This window comes from Balaenoptera borealis (genome assembly GCF_965194805.1).
Source record: "Balaenoptera borealis genome assembly, chromosome: 3".
Taxonomy (NCBI): domain Eukaryota; kingdom Metazoa; phylum Chordata; class Mammalia; order Artiodactyla; family Balaenopteridae; genus Balaenoptera; species Balaenoptera borealis.
In genome coordinates this window covers 155171955-155191420 of record NC_138866.1, presented here as the reverse complement: position 1 = coordinate 155191420, position 19466 = coordinate 155171955, and the positions used below count along the sequence as shown (strand labels likewise).

Below are 19466 nucleotides of genomic sequence, written 5' to 3'. Positions count from 1 at the left end.
TTTTAAAAAAATAAAACCATAAACAGAGAATATAGAATAGTTGTTTCTGGCTGAGGTGTGAAAGGCTGGGGGTTGGTATACCAGAGGATGACATGGATGGACCCACATTATTAGAAATGTTCAGATGCTTGGATGAGGTGTTGGTCATTCATTATGTTATTAGGAAACAACATTGCTAATTTATTCAAATTTCAATATTCTGAATAGACTGAGGAAAATGGCCACCAGCTGTGTCCTGGCAAGACTGGGGGAAAAAACGGAGTTGCAGCCTGAATGTCTGATGAGAGATGGTACTGTAAGAAGAGGCCACATGCCTGGACTCTCCACTGGGCACAGAGGGACCTGTTAGGCACCGAGACACCTGACCCCTAAATCATACAGGTTATGATGTTGAGGCCCTTAGGCATAGGTAAACATCAAAGTTTTGGGGATGGCTGAAATCTCCTTGACCTGACCTTTCCTATCTTTTAAGAGGAGAGAATAAGAAAGGAAAATTCATTCTTAGCACTTCATTGTATTCCATGACTGGCCAGGAGAGCCTCATGAATCTTTTTCTCCACCTCTACATTTCTTTTCACAGCTAAGTCAATTCTCCTTCCTTCTCCAAAAAACCCAAATAAAACCAGCAGTTGCCATTAAAGCTTAACTAGAGATTCTCTTCTGGTGAGTCTAGGATCAGTTAGGCTCCTGAAATAAGAAAGTGCTTTTCAGAATTACAAAATCAATTAAGAATCAAAAACAACAGCAGCATTCAAGTTTTAAAGAAAACTTAAGGAAAATCAGTTGGTTCAGTATAGACTTCAATATAAAATTAAGAGATTTTTAAAATTATAATTATTATTTATGAATGTCTCTGTTCTAGAAAGTAACCACTTTAAAATGTACAGAAACTTCTCAGTTTAAGTGCACTTGTATAGGAGTGTCAACTTTCCAAATCTGATAAGCAATATGGTATGGAATTTATTGATAAGAATATACAATGTTAGAAAGTGACATCTAATGGTGAACTGTAAAAATACAACTTGTCAGATTATACAAATACTCAGATAAAAGAACAAAATTTCAGTCATTCTTACACACTTAAAAAAATGTTGCCTATTTTGTGTAAGGCAATAGCTAAACACAATGAAGTATTTTAAAATGTATAAACTCTAGTCCTTGACAGAAAATAACATAAAACTGGCAAAGGCAATTTGACATATACATGGAACTACTAACTGTAATGTCATATATGACATAAATGGTACAAAATATATGCTGTGAGAATTCAGACAAAACAGATACTACTTCTAGCTTAAGTAACACTACAAAATGGTAAATATGTGGGAAAATATAAAATTTCTTAATTTCTTGAAAAGATAATTGGCTGTTTAAAGCAAACAAAAATAATTGTTAGGTATCATTAGGTTTATAACATATGTAGAAGTAAAATATAGATGACAACCCAATAGCACAAAGGAGGGGAAGGGGTAGTAAGTAATTATATCATTGTAAATTCTTACGTTTTATGTGAAATGGTATTTATTATACTAATTCAAGAGGAACTATGTTAAATCGAGGATGCATATTACAATCCTTGGAACAAACACTAGAATACAAACAGGTACAGTTGACATATATATAACTCAACTTATGTTTTCAAAATACATATAGATAAAGTTAAGAATAGTTTATTCAGAAATACAAAAGATATATAATGGCAAAGCTAACATTTACAAATACTAAAATAAATAGCAAATATAACTATTTACATAACAACCAGAAGAATATAGTAGACTAGTAGCAGAAATTCTAAAAGTGATGCCACTTAATTCCTAGAAATGATTAAACTCAAGATTAAAGAATTAAGCAATGCTACACTTCAGGAAAACAGATGTAAAGTCAAAGCCAAAGATTTTTGACATCTACCTACACCGAGTCACACAGGTAGATATGCCTGGTAATGAAGGTACACCATAAAGAACATGCTCATAGTTACAGGAACTCAAGGAGAACACTGCAAAGATGCAAACCCAAGTCAGGTGAATACAGTGAAGCTTGGAGGCATGTTATAAAAGTACCAAAAACAACCTGACTTATTAGGACAAGATCTCTTTAAAGTACAATCACTGAAATTCTCCTTTCTTATGAAATCTAAAATCATTCATTTCAGGCACGCTTGTTACATGTTAGGCATTCTTCTATGCTCTGGGAATATAATAATAAGGTAAACAAAAATCCTTCCATTAGCTAGTAAATATGATTAATAATGTGGCTAGATATAAGACAAGGATAGTAATTTAGGTGTCTGTAAACAAAATCTTAGAAAATTAGTTTCTTATATTCTAGGCACCTACAGCTTATCATATAAGGCCTTTAACTGATTTTGGCCAAACCAAATTTTAGTCTATTGTACCTGAATGTATATTATATTTCTACTAAACTGAACTACTCAAAATTTCTAAATGTGTCCCCAAACTTCATAACTCTATCCCTTTGTTTAAGCAGTTCTCTCTGTCTAGAATGTTCTCCCTGCCCCTTTACTAATTACTAAAAATTCCCTGTTCTTTCTAGGACTTACTACGATGCAAATGTTCCTGACCAACGCTTTCACAAGAATCAAACTCAATTCTCTTGTGTATTCTAATTGTAATTTGTTTATTCATCTCTTACAAATGTATTGCCTTGTACAAATAATTTAAAATTCCTAAAAAGAATTTATTAATTCAAGTAAGGAAAAGACGTGTCTTGTTTATTTTTCATCTGTCTTCCAAGGTGCACAGCATAGTTATGAACATGATAAACTTCTGATATGGACTTATAAAATTAAACTTTTCCAGTTATATTATATAAACAATAAAGTCCCAGAGTAAGCCTTCGTTTATGTTATATCAAAGATTAAGATATCAAAAAGAAAGATCAGAAAACTTGTAGAGATATACAATATAGTCCTCAATCTTTTTTTTTTTTTTTTTTTTTAGCTCCAACACATCTGAGGAATATGACAGACTCGCAGTGATTCTCAAGACTTCTATAGTTTAAAAAACAAAAAAAAACCCAAAAACTTCCCAGTAAACTTACCAATTTCATTTATTGTGGTAAAATACACATAAAATGTACCATCTTAACCATTCTTAAGTGTACAGTTCAGTGGTATCAATACATTCACATTGCTGTGCAACCATCACCACCATCCATCCCCACAACTCATTTAATCTTGTAAACTGAAATCCTATACCCATTAAACACTAACTCCCCATTACCCACCCCAGCCCCTGGCACCCATGATTCTACTTTCTGTTTTTATGACTGTGACGACTCTAAGTACCTCAAAGAAGAAGAATCACACAGGATTTGTCCATCTGTGACTGGCTTATTTCACTGAGCACAGTGTCCGCGAGATCCACCCATACTGTAGCATACGGCAGAATTTTCTTCCTTTTTAAGGCTGAATAATATTCCATTGCATGCATATACCACATTTTCCTTATCCATTCATCTGTGGATGGACACGTTTTAGCTATTGTGAATAATGCTACTATGAACATGCGTATACAAATATTTCAAGACCCTGCTTTCAATTCTCTTGGGCAAATACCCAGAAGTGGAATTGCTGCATCATAAGGCAATTCTATTTTTAATTTTTTGAGGAACTACCATACTGTTTTCCATAGCAGCTGCATCATTTCATATACCCACCAACAGTGCACAAGGGTTCCAATTTCTCCACGTTCTCATCAACACTTATAATTTTGTAGTTTTTTGACACTAGTTATTCTGATGGGTGAAAGCTGGTCCAAGTAACTTTGGCAAGCCTCCAGGCAATACCGGTATTCTTTATCCCTACAAATCCAATTTAATGCAATCCCTTCCATCTATGTAAGTACCTTGTTTCCTATCATACAAATGCTACAAATGGGGGAAAAAAAAGATAAAAGAGAAAGCAAATCAGGAAAAACTTATAAATAAGTAAAATTAAACAAGGAATTCTTGGTGACACATACATATATGGGGAAACTTTTTATTGCAAGGAAATGATAAACAAGAGAATAGTTGGGGGGGGGCAGGAAAAAGAGGCTGCATTGAGGAGAAACACACTGCGAGAATACACAGCATCAAATATGTTCTGATTTTTACTTCTGGTGGAGGGGTGCAAGTTTTTGTTTTATTTTTATGTCATTAACATAAATATATAAGTATTTTAAAGTATTTACATCAAATATTGCATAAAATTTAAAAATTAATCTCACTGTATAATGTGCATTTCTTTGTGACTTAGTTCAGGTTAAAATTTTCCCAAACTCTACTAGCAATTTGAAGTTACTTTTTATTGATAGTCTATTCATGCTATTTTCCCATTTACATATTAATTTCTTTACATATTATTCACAAAATACTTTTGTCTGTCTTTTAGTAAACATTAAATGAAATTATACTGAAATCTAGCTATGTATTCCCCTTATGGTCACCTTTAATGATTAGAAGTCCTTCCACACTCAAGTCTGAAAAATATTCAATTTTATTTTCCTCTTTTATACAATTTTTTAGAATACTGACTTCTTAATCCATCTGGGAATAACTTTTTTTTTTATATCTTTATTGGAGTATAATTGCTTTACAATGTTCTGTTAGTTTCTGCTGTACAACAAAGTGAATCAGCTTTATGTACACATATATCCCCATATCCCCTCCCTCTTGAGCATCCCTCCCACCCTCCCTTTCTCACCCCTCTAGATGGTCACAAAGCACAGAGCTGATCTCCCTGTGCTATGCGGCTGCTTCCCACTGGCTATCTATTTTACATTTGGTAGTGTATATATGTCCATCCCACTCTCTCACTTCGTCCCAGCTTCCCCTTTCCTCCCTGTGTCCTCAAGTCCGTTCTCTACATCTGCATCTTTATTCCTGCCCTGCCACTAGGTTCATCAGTACTGTTATCTGGGAATAACTTTTTTAAGGTATTAATATTAATAAGCTTTATTTTTTTAGAGCAGTTTTAGGTTTACAGCAAAATTCAGCAGGAAATACAAAGAATCCCATGTCCCCACACTCCCACAGCCCCCCTGATTATCAACATCCCAAACCAGAGGGCACATGTCTTAAAATCAACGAACCTACAGTGACACACCATTATTACCCAAAGTCCATAGTTAACTGCTGGTGGTGTACATTCTATAGGTTTTCACATATGCATAAAGACATTAAAATGCTATACAGAATAGTTCCTCTGTCCTAAAAATTCTCTGTGCTCCACCTAGTCATCCTTCCCTCTCCCCACAATCCCTAGCAACCATTAATCTTACTTCTCCACTGTTTTACCTTTTCCAGAATGTCATATAGTTGGAATCATACAGGATATATAGCCTTTTCAAACTGGCTTCTTTAACCTAGTAAAATGGATTTAAGGTTCCTCCATGCCTTTTCATAGCTTGATAGCTCATTTCTTTTTAGTGCCGAATAATGTTCCATTGTCTAGATGCCCCTCAGTTTATTTATCCAGTCAACTTGAAGGACATCTTGGTGGCTTCTGTATTTTGACAATTATGAATAAAGCTGCTATAAACACCCTTGTGCAGGTTTCTGTGTGTAAGTAAGTTTTCAGCTCTTTTGGGTAAATACCAAGGAGTATGACTGCTGAATTGTACACTAAGAGTATATTTCGTTTTGTAAGAAACTGACAAACTGTCTTCCAAAGTGGCTGCACCATTTTACATTCCCACCAGCAATGAATAAGTGTTCCTACTGCTCCACATCCTCATCAGCGAACGGGGTTGTCAGTGTTTTGGATTTTAGCCATTTTAATAGATACATAGTAGTAAATCAATGTTGTTTTAATTTCCAATTCTCTAATGACATATGATGTTGAACATCTTTTCATGTGCTTACTTTCCATCTGTATATCATCTTGGTGAGGTATCAGTTCAATTCTTTTGCTCATTTTTTAATCAGCTTGTTCATTTTCTTAATGCTGAGTTTTAAGATTTCTTTATATATTTCTACCAGTCTTTGGCTTGTCTTCTCATTCTCCTGACACTGTCTTTCACAGAGCAAAGGTTTTTAATTTTAATGAAGTCCACCTTATCAATTATTTCTTTCATGGGTCGTGTCTTGGTGTTATATCTAAAAAGTCATCACCATATCCAAGGTCATCTAGGTTTTCTCCTGTTATCTTCTAGGAGTTTTATAGTTTTGCATTTTACATTTAGATCTATGACCCATTTTGAGCTAATTTTGGTGAAGGACATAAGGTTTGTGTTTAGGTTCATTTTTGTATGTGTGTGGATGTCCAGTTGCTCCAGCAGCATTTGATGAAAAGACTTTGCTTCGTTGCATTGCCTTTGCTCCTTTGTCAACAATCAGCTGACTATATTAATGTAGGTCTATTTCTGGGCTCTCTATTCTGTTCCATTGATTTATTTGGCTGTTACTTCACCAATACCACACTTTTAATTACTATAGCTTTATAACAAGTCTTGAAGTTGGGTAGTATCAGGCCCTGATTTTGTTCCTCTCCTTCAATACTGAGCTGGCTATCTGGGTCTTTTGCCTCTCCATACAAACTTTAGAATCAGTTCATCAAAATCCACAAAATTACTTCCTGAGATTTTGACTGGGACAGCACTGAATTTATAGATCAAGTTGGGAAGAACTGATAACTTGACAATATTAGTCTTCCTATTCATGCACAAGAGTTATCTTTCCACTTATTTAGTTCTTTGATTTTGTTCATCAGAATCTTGTTTTCCTCAAATAAATCTTGTAATAATATTTTTGTTAGATTTATACCTAAGTATTTCATTTGGGGGATTCTAATGTAAATGGTAATGTGTTTTTAATTTCAAATTCAACTTGTTCATTGCTGGTATATAGGAAAGTGATAAGACTTTTTATATTAACTTTGTATCCTACAATCCTGCTACAATTGCTTATTATTTCCAAGAGTTTTTTTGTCAATTCTTTTGTATTTTATTCATAGACAATCATGTCATCTGCAAACAGAGACGGCTTTATTTCTTCACTCCAATCTATATACTTTTATTTCCTTGTCTTCTCTCATTGCATTAGCTAGGAATTCCGAACAATGTTAAAAATGAATGGCGACAGGGGACACTGTTCTTGATCTTAGTGGGAAACCTGTGAGTTTCTTACTGTTAAGTATGGTGTCAATGTAGGGATTTTGTAGATAGTCTTTATCAAGTTGAGGAAATTCCTCTCTATTCCTAGTTTGCTATAAGTTTTAATTATGAATGGGTGTTGAATTTTGTCAAATGCTTTTCTGTATCTATTGAAATAATCACGATTTTTCTTCTTCAGCCTGTTGATGTGATAGATTACACTGACTTTCAAATGCTGAAGCAGGCTTGCACACCTGGGATAAATCCCACTTAGTCGTGGTATATAATGCTTTTTATACAATATTGGATTCAATTTGCTAATAGTTTGCTCAAGATTTTTACATTTATGTTCATGAGAGAGATTGGCTTATGGTAGTCCTGTTGGGGTTTTTTTTTCTTCTTGTACTGTCTTTGTTTGATTTGGATATTAGGGTAATGCTGTCCTCAAAGAGTGAGTTAGGAAGTATTATCTCTGCTTCTACCTTCTAGAAGAGATTGCAGAGAATAGGTATAATTTCATCCATAAATGTTTGGTAGAATTCGCCAGTGAACACATATGGGCATGGTTCTTTCTGTGTTTGAAGGTTATTAATTACTGATTCAATCTCTTTAAAAGATATATGCCTACTCAGATTGTCTACTTCTTTTTGTGTGAGTTTTGGCAGATTTGGCCTTTCAAGGAATTGGTCTATTTTACCTAAGTTATCAAATTATCAAATTTGTCACCACAGTTATACATAATATCCCTTTATTATCTTTTCATGGTCCAGAAGCAGTAGTGATTGCCCCTCTTTCATTTCTGATATTAGTAATTTGTGTCTTGTCTTTTTCTTTCTTTTTTTTTAGTTAACCAATCTAGTAACTTCTGATTTTATTGATCTTTTCAAAAAACTAGCTTTTGATTTTTTCTATTGATTTCCTACCTAAAATTTCATTGATTTCTGTTCTAATTCTTATTTCTTTTCTTCTGCTTAGTTTGAATTAATTTCATCTTCTTTTTCTTGCTTTCCAAGGTAGAAGCTTAGATTGCGGATTTTAGATCTTTCTTCTTTTCTATTATAGACATTTCTCTCAAAGCACTATTTTCACTGCATCCCACATTGTGATAAGATGTATTTTCATTCTAATTTAGTTCAAAACTTTAAAAACTTTCTCTTGAGATGTCTTCTCTGACCTGTGTGTTGTTTAATTGCCTTGCATTGCCTTTGCTCCTTTGTCAACAATCAGCTGACTATATTAATGTAGGTCTATTTCTGGGCTCTCTATTCTGTTCCATTGATTTATTTGGCTGTTACTTCACCAATACCACACTTTTAATTACTATAGCTTTATAACAAGTCTTGAAGTTGGGTAGTATCAGGCCCTGATTTTGTTCCTCTCATTAACCCACGTATTTTAGGGTTTTGAGCTATCTTTCTGTTTTTGATATCTGGTTTAATTCCATTGTGGGCTAACAGCAGACATTGCAATGATTTCTATTCTTTTAACGTAATTAAGATAGACCAGAATATGGTCTATCTTGGTGAATGTTCCATGTGAACTTGCAAAGAATGTGTATTCTGCTGTCATAGAATGAAACAGTTTGTAGGTATCAATTACATCCAATTCACTGATACTGTTGTGAAGAATTCAACTATGTCCTTACTGATCTTCTGCCTGCTGGATTTGTCCATTTCTGACAGGGGGGTGAAAAGTCTCCAACTATAATAGTGCATTCATCTATTTCTCCCCACAGTTCTATCAGTTTTTCCTCACATATCTTGACACTCTGTTGTTAGGCACAGAGACATTAAGTATTGTTATATCTTAAGAGTATTGACCCCTTTATTATCATGTAACAGCCCTTTTTATACCTGATGTCATTCCTTGCTTTGAAGTCTGCTCTGTCTGAAATTAGTACAGCTACTCCTACTTTCTTTTGGTTAGTGTTAGTATGGTATATCTTTCTGTATACCATTTCTTTTAATCTATGTGTGTCTTCATATTTAAAATGGGTTTCCTGTAGACAACATAGAGTTGGGTCTTGTTTTTTGATCCACTCTGACAATCTCATCTTTTTATCGGTATAGACTACTGACATTTAAGGTAATTGATATAGATGGATTAGTAGTACCTCTCAGATTTGTTACTGTTTTCTATTTGTTACCTTTGTTCATTGTGCCTATTTGTCTTCCACACATTCTGTCTTTTGTCTTTTTAACTGAGAACTTTATATGTAACAATTCCCTCTTTCTTAGCATATTGCACTTTTTTTTTTTACTTTTTTTTTAGTGGTTGCAATATACATTTACAACTAACCCAATGTTTATTTTTCTGATTCACACGTAGTACAAATACCTCATAATATAAAATATTCCTAATCTCTCTCTTCCAAACCCGATATTGTTCCTGTCATTCCTTTCACTTATGCATAAACATACAAAAGCATGTACAGTTGACCCTTGAACAACATGGGTTTGAACTGTGCAGGTCCACTTACCCGTGGATTTTTTTTCCCCCAATAAATACTACTGCAGTACTACATGATCTGCAGTTGGTTGAATCCACAGGTGTGGAAACACAGATGTGGAGGACCAAATGTAAAGTTACATGCAGATCTTCCACTGTGTTGGGGGGCTGGTGACCCTAACTCCCACATTGTTCAAGAATCACTGTACATGCACATAAGCACACATAATCAAAAACACTGTTGCTATTATTTTGAACAGATCTTTTAGGTCAATTAAGGATCACAAAAATAAGTTTATTTTACCCTCATTTACTCATTCCTCAATACTCTTCTTTACGTAGACCTGAGTTTCAGACCTGTATCGTTTTCCTTTAACATTTGTTGTAAGGCGGTTGCAAAACTTTAACATTTGTTCTGGCAAAAAAACTCCATCAATGTTTGTCTAAGAAAGTATTTCCCCTTTACTATTGAAGGATAATTTCACTGAGTACACAAAATTCTAGGCTGGTGGGGTTTTTCCCTCAACAATTTAAATATTTCATTCCACTCTTTTTGCTTGCATGGTTTCTAAGAAGTCAGATGTAATTATTGCATTTGCTTCTCTATAGGTAAAAGGGTTCTCCTCTGCTGGCTTCTTCAGGATTGCTTCTTTATCTGTAATTTTCTTAAGTTTGAAAATGATATACCTAGGTGTAGTTTGGAGGGCATCTATCCTGCCTTTGGAGGGCATCTATCCTGCCTTTGGAGGGCATCTATCCTGCCTGGTATTCTCTTTTTTTTTTTTTTTTAACATCTTTATTGGAGTATAATTGCTTTACAATGTTGTGTTAGCTTGTGCTATATAACAAAGTGAATCAGCTATATGTATACATTCTCTCTCTTGAATGTGGTTTGGTGCCTGACATTAATTTGGGGAAATTCATAGTCATTACTGATTCAAATATTGTTTCTGTTCCTTTCTCTTTCTTTTCCTTCTGGCATTCCTATTATGCATATGATACTATTTTGTAGTTTTCCCACTGTCCTTCATGTTCTGTTTTATTTTTTTCAGTCTTTTTCCTTTTTCAGTTTTGGAAGTTTCTATTGTCGTATCTTCAAGCTCAGATGTTCTTTCCTAAGCTGTGTCCAATCTAATGATCCCACCAAAGGCATTCTCTATTTCTGCTATGGTGTGTTTGCACTCTAGCATTTCTTTCTGATCTTTCTTGGAATTTCCATCTCTTTCAGTATACATGTAATCTTAAATATTGTCCACTTTTTCCATTAAAGCTCTCAGCATATTAATCAACTTTTTAAAAAATTCTCGTTCTGATAATTCCAACATCCCTGCCATATTAACCCACATTCCAATGCTTGTTCAGTCTCTTCAAACTGTTTTCTGCCTTCGAGTATGCCTGGTATTTTTCTGAAAGGCAGACATAATGTACTGGGTAGAAGGAACTTCAGTTAAAGGCCTTTAGTAATGGGAGGGAGTTGAGTATTTCACTTTCCCAGGTCAGTTAGGCTCTAACCAAACACCAGATGGTTAGGCTCTGGTAAAATAGTTTCTCATGAGGGCATACCTTGTTAAGAAGAACAGAATGCTCTGGCATATTTAAAGCTGGTTCCTTGTCCCTACCCCCGATGGAATCATAAGAGGATTGTTCTCCAACAGCCTCTGTGAGAGTCTGGTAGAACTCCTAGAGAAAAACCCCACAGAAGGGTGAGGAGCCCCTAAGACTGGGTCCCACTGGGTTTTTCACTCAGACTTGTCTGCCCTGAGCCTCCAGCAATTTGTCAGTTACATCCAGGTTTCCTTACCCCAGCACTGGTTCCTGCAGAGGTTTCTGTTGGTGGGTTTTTGTAAGTTGTGATTCTATCTGCCTTTCTGTCTCTCCAACTTTTGTGGCAGCAATTTGTCCTGTGGCCTAACTTTTCTCATGGATCTCAGTAGATTTGTTGATTTTACAGTTCTTCAGTTCGTTACTTGCTATTAAGATAGAGTGACAACTTCTAATCATCTTACATGCCCAACCAGAAACTGTGGAATTACTTTTTGAATATGACTTAAGATGAAAGTATAGGTTTTCACAGAGGTCATCAATTGTAGTAGCACAATTTACTGAAAGATTTCTTCCTTCTCTAATGGAATGTGATACATTCCTAAATTATACACTAAATTCTTATCTATACTAGCATTAGTTTCTTTGATGTGTTTGGTCTTTTGTTAGTATCCCATAATTTTATTTAACGTGTTTTATTATTAATTATTATTAAGTTAAAGTTATAATTATCAAGTTGTATTCAGTTATTATTTATTATAGCTTATTTATTATAAGTTACATATATAAAAGTTATAATTTTAATCAATTCCATGTTGTCTTTCATTGCTACATAATTATTTCATATGTGAGTATTATCTGCCCAACATTATCAGTTTTTTGAAAGAAGGCCATATTTTAAAACCTCCTTATGTCCCTAACAAATTCTACCACAAACTGTACACTAAAACACTTACTCATTGAATACATTCCCCAATAAGTCTTGAGGGAAAATAATAATAATAATACAGGGAAGAGGAATAAAGCTAGCCTTTAATAATGATAAATGGTTGACTACTAGGTCTTAAGTAGACTCAAGAACCTCCAAAACAATCAGCTGCTGCCCAAATTCCATACGTGACAAACAGAGAAACAAACTTACAGGAGGAGTTCTAGATGATGCAGTTATTAAACACAGACTTTAAAATAATTTTATGCTTGATATGTTCAAGAAATTAAAAGATAATTCCAGCAGAGAATAAGAAGCAATAACAAGAAACTAAACAGAAAGGACATAACTGAAGAACTACAATACCTAAATCACTAAACTGATGGGTTTCGCATCAGATTAGATACAGATGAACAGAAAATTGGTGAACCTAAGAACTATTTCAAAAGAAAATATCCAGAAGAAAGCATAGAGAAAACAAGAGCATAAGAGACATATGAATATGACAATAAGGCCTAACTTATATTTCATTGCAATCCCAAGAACAGAGAAAAGAACTGAGCAAAATTAACTTTCAAAGAGACTGTGGCTGATAATTTTCCATTACTGACAAAAGATGTCAAGCAACAGATTCAAGAGTCACTACCCGAAAGCAAAACCAGATTAATGCAAAGACAACTACACCTTGGCACATCATAGTAAAACTGCTGAAAACAAATAGACAAAAAGAAAAAATATTTTAAGCAACCAGAGGAAAAGTCATAATGCCTTCAAAGGAGCAATAATACAACTGCAAGTTGACTTCTCAACCAAAACAACAAAAGTCAGAAGATAATGAAATAATACCGTCAAAGTGCTCAAAGGCTGTAACTGCCAACCAAAAACTCTATGCCTGCAGAAAAGAAAGGTAAATAAGATATAGTTTATATAAACCAATACTTCATCACCAGCAGTCCAACAATACAGAAACTAAAGATGCTCCTCATGCAGAAGGAAAAGAATCCCACATAAAAAGTCAAACTGCAAAAACGAACAGAAGACCTTTACACACTGAGGACACAGTTACTACCTCTAGAGTAATCAATAAAAGGACAGTAAAATAATGAAGACCTACCAAGCTTTTGATGGGGAAAAAAATAATACAAAATGCTTCATCAACACCCCTGCCAATAAAGAAGAAAGAAAAAGGAGGAAGATATATAAAAGCCATATACTATGATGATAGATTTAAACTCAAATATATCAGTAATTACGTTAAATCTAAACAGAGCAGCTTCAATAAAAGATAGCAATTTTGAGCCTGAATTAAAAACAATGATAAAACAGAAAGCTAGCTACATGCTGCTTGCAAAAGATACATCTTAAATACAAGGACATAAAAAGTTTGTAAAGAAAAGGGTAAAAAAAAAGTATCATTCAAAAATATTATCAAAAAGAAAGTTGGCAAGAGTGCAATAATGTAAAGTATTGTTAAGAAAAAAGAGGGTCACTTCATAATAATAAAAAGATCCAGCTTATTAGGAAATGTTCTAAATTTTATGTATTTAACATAATCTTATAACACATAAAGCAAAAACTGACAAAACTGAAAGAAAAAAATAGGCAAATCCACAATCATAGCAGGAAATTTTTACATACCTCTCACAACCACTCATAAAACAAAGAAAAAATTACTAGGCATATAAAAGATTTACAAAAACATTTAACAAATTTGACCTGATATATATAAACCTCTGCAGCCAATACCTGCAGAATGCACATTCTTTTCAAATGCACATGGAATTTTTACAAAATTGATCATGTGTTGGGTATAGCAAGTCTCAATAAATTTCAAAGGATTGAAATTATACAGTCTGCTCTCTGTCCACAAGAGAACTGAAAAAGTCAGTAACAAAAGATAGCCAAAAAAAAAAAAATTCCTATGTTTCTGAAAGCCAAAAAACATATGTCTAAATAGTTAACTTTAAAAATTCACAATAAAAATCAGGAAATATAATGAAAGGAACAAAAATGTAAATACTAATTGTCAAAAGTTTTGAGACGTACTTAAGTTTATTGCCTTAAATGTGTTAATAAGAAAAGGAGGGGCTAAAAGCATCTACCTCAAGAAATTACAAAATAAAAACTCAAACCAAAAGTGTAGAAAGAAATTAAACACACACACACACACACACACACACACACACACATATATAATAAAGAGAAATCAATGAACTAGAAAACAACCATACAAGACTTCCCTTGTGGTCCAGTGGCTAAGACTCCATGCTCCTAATGCAGGGGGCCCAGGTTCGATCCCTGGTCAGGGAACTAGATCCCACATGCCGCAACTAAAAGTTCGCATGCCACAACGAAGATCCCGCCAAATAAATAAATAAATACTTTTTTAAAAAAGAAAACAAATATACAAAAGAGAGATTCAATAAATGGAAAAGTTGATTCTTCAAAAGGGCAAAATTGACAAACTCCTGGTGAAACCACTAAACAACTACCAAAAGAGTTGTTTTTATTTTCATAACTATAGGAGGTGGATCCAAAAAGATCTTGATGCAATTTATGTCAAAGAGTGTTTTGCCTATGTTTTCCTCTAAGAGTTTTACAGTATCTGGTCTTACATTTAGGTCTTTAATCCATTTTGAGTTTATTTTTGTATATGGTGTTAGAGAATGTTCTAATTTCATTCTTTTATATGTAGCTGTCCAGTTTTCCAAGCACCACTTATTGAAGAGACTGTCTTTTCTACCTGTATATTCTTGCCTTTGTCATAGATTAATTGACCATAAGAAACAGAAAATCTGAAAAAGCCTACATAACTATTAAAGAGGTTGAATAATAATTTAAACTACCCCCCTGCAAAAAAAAAAAAAAACCAAAAACCACTCCAGAACCAGACTGCTTCACCTTAGACTCTACCAAACATTTCAAAAAGAAAAAAACACCAATCTTACAGAAACTCTTTCTGAGGAAAGAAACATGTACAAATTTGTGATATGAGATCAATGTAACCTTGATATCAAAACATGACAAAGGACACTAGGACAAAGTAAACTTAGAGATCTATCTCATTCATGAACATGAATGCAAAAATCCTAAATGAAGTACTAGCAAATCAAGTTCAGCGATACACAAAGAACAATACAGTGTGACCGTGTTTGTTACAGTCATAGCAATTCATGCATTAATAGACTTAAGGAAAATAACCATATAATCAGCTCAATAAATGCAGGAAAAAACTGAATAAAACTCTTCATTCATAACCAAAACTAAAAGCAAAATAGGAATAGAGGGGAAACGCCTTAATCTGAAAAAGGGTACCCATATAAAACCAACAGCAGAAAAATCATACTCAATGAAATGTTGAAAGTTTTCTCTCTGCAAATGGGAATGTGTGACGATATCATACTCACCACTTCTATTCAACATTATACTGGGCTCTTTCCTTAATTTCTCTCTCTGCTCTTTCATTGTTAGTGTACAGAAATGCAAAAGATTTCTGTGTATTAATTTTGTATCCTGTAACTTTACCAAATTCATTGATGAACTCTAGTAGTTTTCTGGTAACATCTTTAGGATTTTCTATGTATAGTATCATATCATCTGCAAACAGTTTTACTACTTTTTTTCCAATTTGGATTCCTTTTATTTCCTTTTCTGCTCTGATTGCCATGGCTTGGACTTCCAAAACTATGTTGAATAAAAGTGGCGAGAGTGGACATACTTGTCCTGTTCCTGATCTTACAGGAAATATTTTCTGCTTTTCACCGTTTAGTATGATATTAGCTATGGATTTTTCATATACGGCCTTCATAATATTGAGGTATGTTCCCTCTATGCCCACTTTCTAGAGAGTTTTTAATCATAAATGGGTGTTGAATTTCCAGAAAGAGAAACTAAAACAACAACCCCATTTACCATCGCACCAAAAAGAATAAAATACCTAGGAATCAACCTACCTAAGGAGTCAAAAGCCCTGTACTCCAAAGACTGTAGGACACTGATGAAAGAAATCAAAGATGACACAAACAGATAGAAAGATATACCACGTTCTTGGACTGGAAGAATCAATATTGTCAAAACGACTATACTACCCAAGGCAATCTACAGATTCAATGCCATCCCTCTCAAACTACCAATGGCATTTTTCACAGAACTAGGACAAAAAATTTTTAAATTTGTATGGAAACTCAAAAGATCCCGAATAGCCAAAGCAATCTTGAGGAAGAAAAATGGAGCTGGAGGAATAAGGCTCCCTGATTTCAGACTATACTACAAAGCTACAGTAATCAAAACAGTATGGTTCTGGCATAAAAACAGAAATAGAGATGACTGGAACAGGATAGAAAGCCCCAAAATAAAACCAATGCACCTATGGTCAATTAATCTACAACAAAGGAAGCAAGAATATGGAGGAAAGACAGTCTCTTCAATAACTGGGGCTTGGAAAACTGGACAGCTTCATGTAAAAGAATAAAATTTGAACATTCTCTAACACCATACACAAAAATAAACTCAAAACGGATTAAAGAGCTAAATGTAAGACCAGATACTATAAAACTCTTAGAGGAAAACATAGACAAAACACTGACATAAATTGTATCAAGATCTTTTTGGATCCACCTCCTAGAGTAATAAAAATAAAAACAAAAATAAACAAATGGGACCTAATTAAAATTAAAAAGCTTTTGCACAGCAAAGGAAACCATAAACAAACAAAAAAAAAACCCCACAGAATGGGAGAAAATATTCACAAACAATGCAACAGACAAGGAATTAATCTCCAAAATACACAAGCAGCTCATGCAGCTCAATATTAAAAAAAAACACAATCAAAAAATGGGCAGAAGACCTAAACAGACATTTCTCCAATGAAGACATACAGATGGCCAATAAGCACATGAAAAGATGCTCAACGTAGCTAAATATTAGAGAAATGCAAATCAAAACTACAATGTATCACCTCACACCAGTCAGAACGACCATCATCAAAGAGTCTACAAACAACAAATGCTGGAGAAGGTGTGGAGAAAAGGGAACCCTCCTACACTGTTGGTGGGAATGTAAATTGGTGCAGCCACTATGGAGAACAGTATGGAGGTTCCTGAAAAAACTAAAAACAGAGCTACCACACGATCCAGCAACTGCACTCCTAGACATATATCTGGAGAAAATTCTAATTCAAAAATATACATGCACCCCAATGTTCATTGCAGCACTTGCTTATAATAACCAAAACATGGAAGCAACCAAAATGTCCATCGACAGATGAATGGATAAAGATGTGGTACATATATATAATGGAATATTACCCAGCCATAAAAAAAGAATGAAATAATGCCATTTGCAGCAACATGGATGGACCTACAGATTATCATACTACGTGAAGTAAGTCAGATAAAGACAAGTATCATATGATATCACTTATACGTAGAATCTTAAAAAAAAAATGATACAAATGAACTTATTTACAAAACAGAAACAGACTCACAGACTTAGAAAATAAGCTTATGGCTACCAAAGGGGAAGTTGGGGGAGGGATAAATTAGTAGGAGTTTGGGATTAACATATACACACTACTATTAAAAAGATAATCAACAAGGACCTACTGTATAGCACAGGGAATTCTACTTAATATTCTGTAATAATCTATGTGGGAAAAGAATAGATAAATGTACATGTATAACTGAACACTATGCTGTACATCTGAAACTAACAAAACTTTGTAAATCAACTATACTCCAATATAAAGCAAAAAAAATTTTTTTTAATTGTACTGGAAGGACCTCTCTGGTGGCGCAGTGGTTAAGAATCCACCTGCCAATGCAGGGGACACGGGTTGCAGCCATGGTCCGGGAAGATCCCACATGCCATGGAGCAACTAAGCCCGTGCGCCACAACTACTGAGCCTGCGCTCTAGAGCCCACCTGCTGCAAACTACAGAGCCCACATACCTACAGCCCTGTGCTCTGCAACGAGAGAAGCCGCTGCAATGAGAAGCCTATGCACCGCAACAAAGAGCAGCCCCTGCTCAACGCAACTAGAGAAAGCCCACGCAGCAACGAAGACCTAATGCAGCCAAAATATAAATAAATTAATTAAAATTGTACTGGAGGACCTAGTCAGTGCAATAAGACAAGAAGAAGAAATGATACATATGGACTGGAAAAGCAGAATTAAAACTACCATAATTCAGAGATGACATATTTCTATCTATAGAAAAATCCCCCCAAAATCTACAGATGAATTATTAAAATAAGTGACTTCAATAATATAAGTGGATATAAGGTATATACAAAGAATTATTTGTTTCTGTATACTAGTAATGAACAATGAGTAAATGAAAAAAATTAAAATTTTATTTACAATGTTACCTAAGGAAGTCGGATCTAGTAGTAAATCTAAACAAAAGATATGCAAGATCTCTATTCAGAAAGCCTTAAAACATTATTGAGAAAAAGTAAAAATAACCTAAATAATAGAAAAATACAACATATTCATAGATTAGAAAACTAATACGGTAAAAAATGTTAATTCTTCCCCAAACTAATTCACAAATTCAGTTCAATTCCAATCAATAGGCTAGTGGAATTTTTGCTGTGTAAATTAACAAACTGATTCAGAAGTTGATACGGAAATGTAAACAGCCAAGAACAACCAGGAACAAAAAAAGATATGAATAATAAATAAGATATAATTGGAAGATCTGATATCACATTATCAAGATTTATTGTAAAGCTACAGTAATTAATAAGACAGTGTCCAATAGGAATAAGAACACTCATATAAATTCATGGGAAGGAACAGAGAATCTGAAAATAGACTCATGTATATATGGACACCTGATTTATGTGACAAAGATGGCACAGCAGAGCAACAGATTTAAGACAACTCTTTCCATAAACAATGCTGGGTCAATGAGATTATCACTATGGTGGGAAAAAATCAATCAAACCTTACCACAACAGATCAGAGGGCAATTATGGAATGGTGAAGAAAATCAATGTGTTTGTCCTCCACCTATCTGTGTATTTTTTACTCCTTCAACTAGAATGCAGACTCTATTTTCAAGAAATTTCCAAATTAACATAATAGTACATCTATTCTTTAAGTGATGCTTCCCTTCCTCTACTCACTAAAACTGAAATGCACCACAAAGAAAGGAGATGTGGGCTCAAAACATGGTGGGAAGTGAGGATGTCAGGAGCCTCCAGAAACTATGATCTGCCCACCAAACAGCTCTTACTTGGAAAACCTCAAACTAAGGTGCTTTGGGTTCATTTAACCTTTTGGCCTTATGTTCTAAGACCTGATATCCATGCCTAAATGGAAAAATGAAGCCTCTGAAATGTATACTTTGTACTTAATCCCTGGCATTTGTTAGATCTGTAAATGGATCAGATAATTTAAAAGACTCTCACTTTAAAAATGTAATGGATTTATTAGAATAATCAAAACTA

At 34.2% G+C, this 19466-nt stretch overlaps 1 protein-coding gene across 21 annotated transcripts in view; it reads right to left on the bottom strand.

Moving 5' to 3' along the window:
• ZMYND11 (zinc finger MYND-type containing 11) overlaps positions 1-19466 on the bottom strand; it is a 128154-nt gene that overhangs the window by 74494 nt on the left and 34194 nt on the right. Inside the window, exon 1 of one of the 21 annotated variants that reach the window (XM_082386070.1) lies at positions 3308-3478. The exons of the other annotated variants lie outside the window; for them this stretch is intronic. The gene's annotated coding sequence lies outside the window, so the exon portion shown is untranslated. Of the gene's footprint in view, positions 1-3307; positions 3479-19466 lie in introns of those variants that run through there. 21 annotated transcript variants of the gene reach the window in all.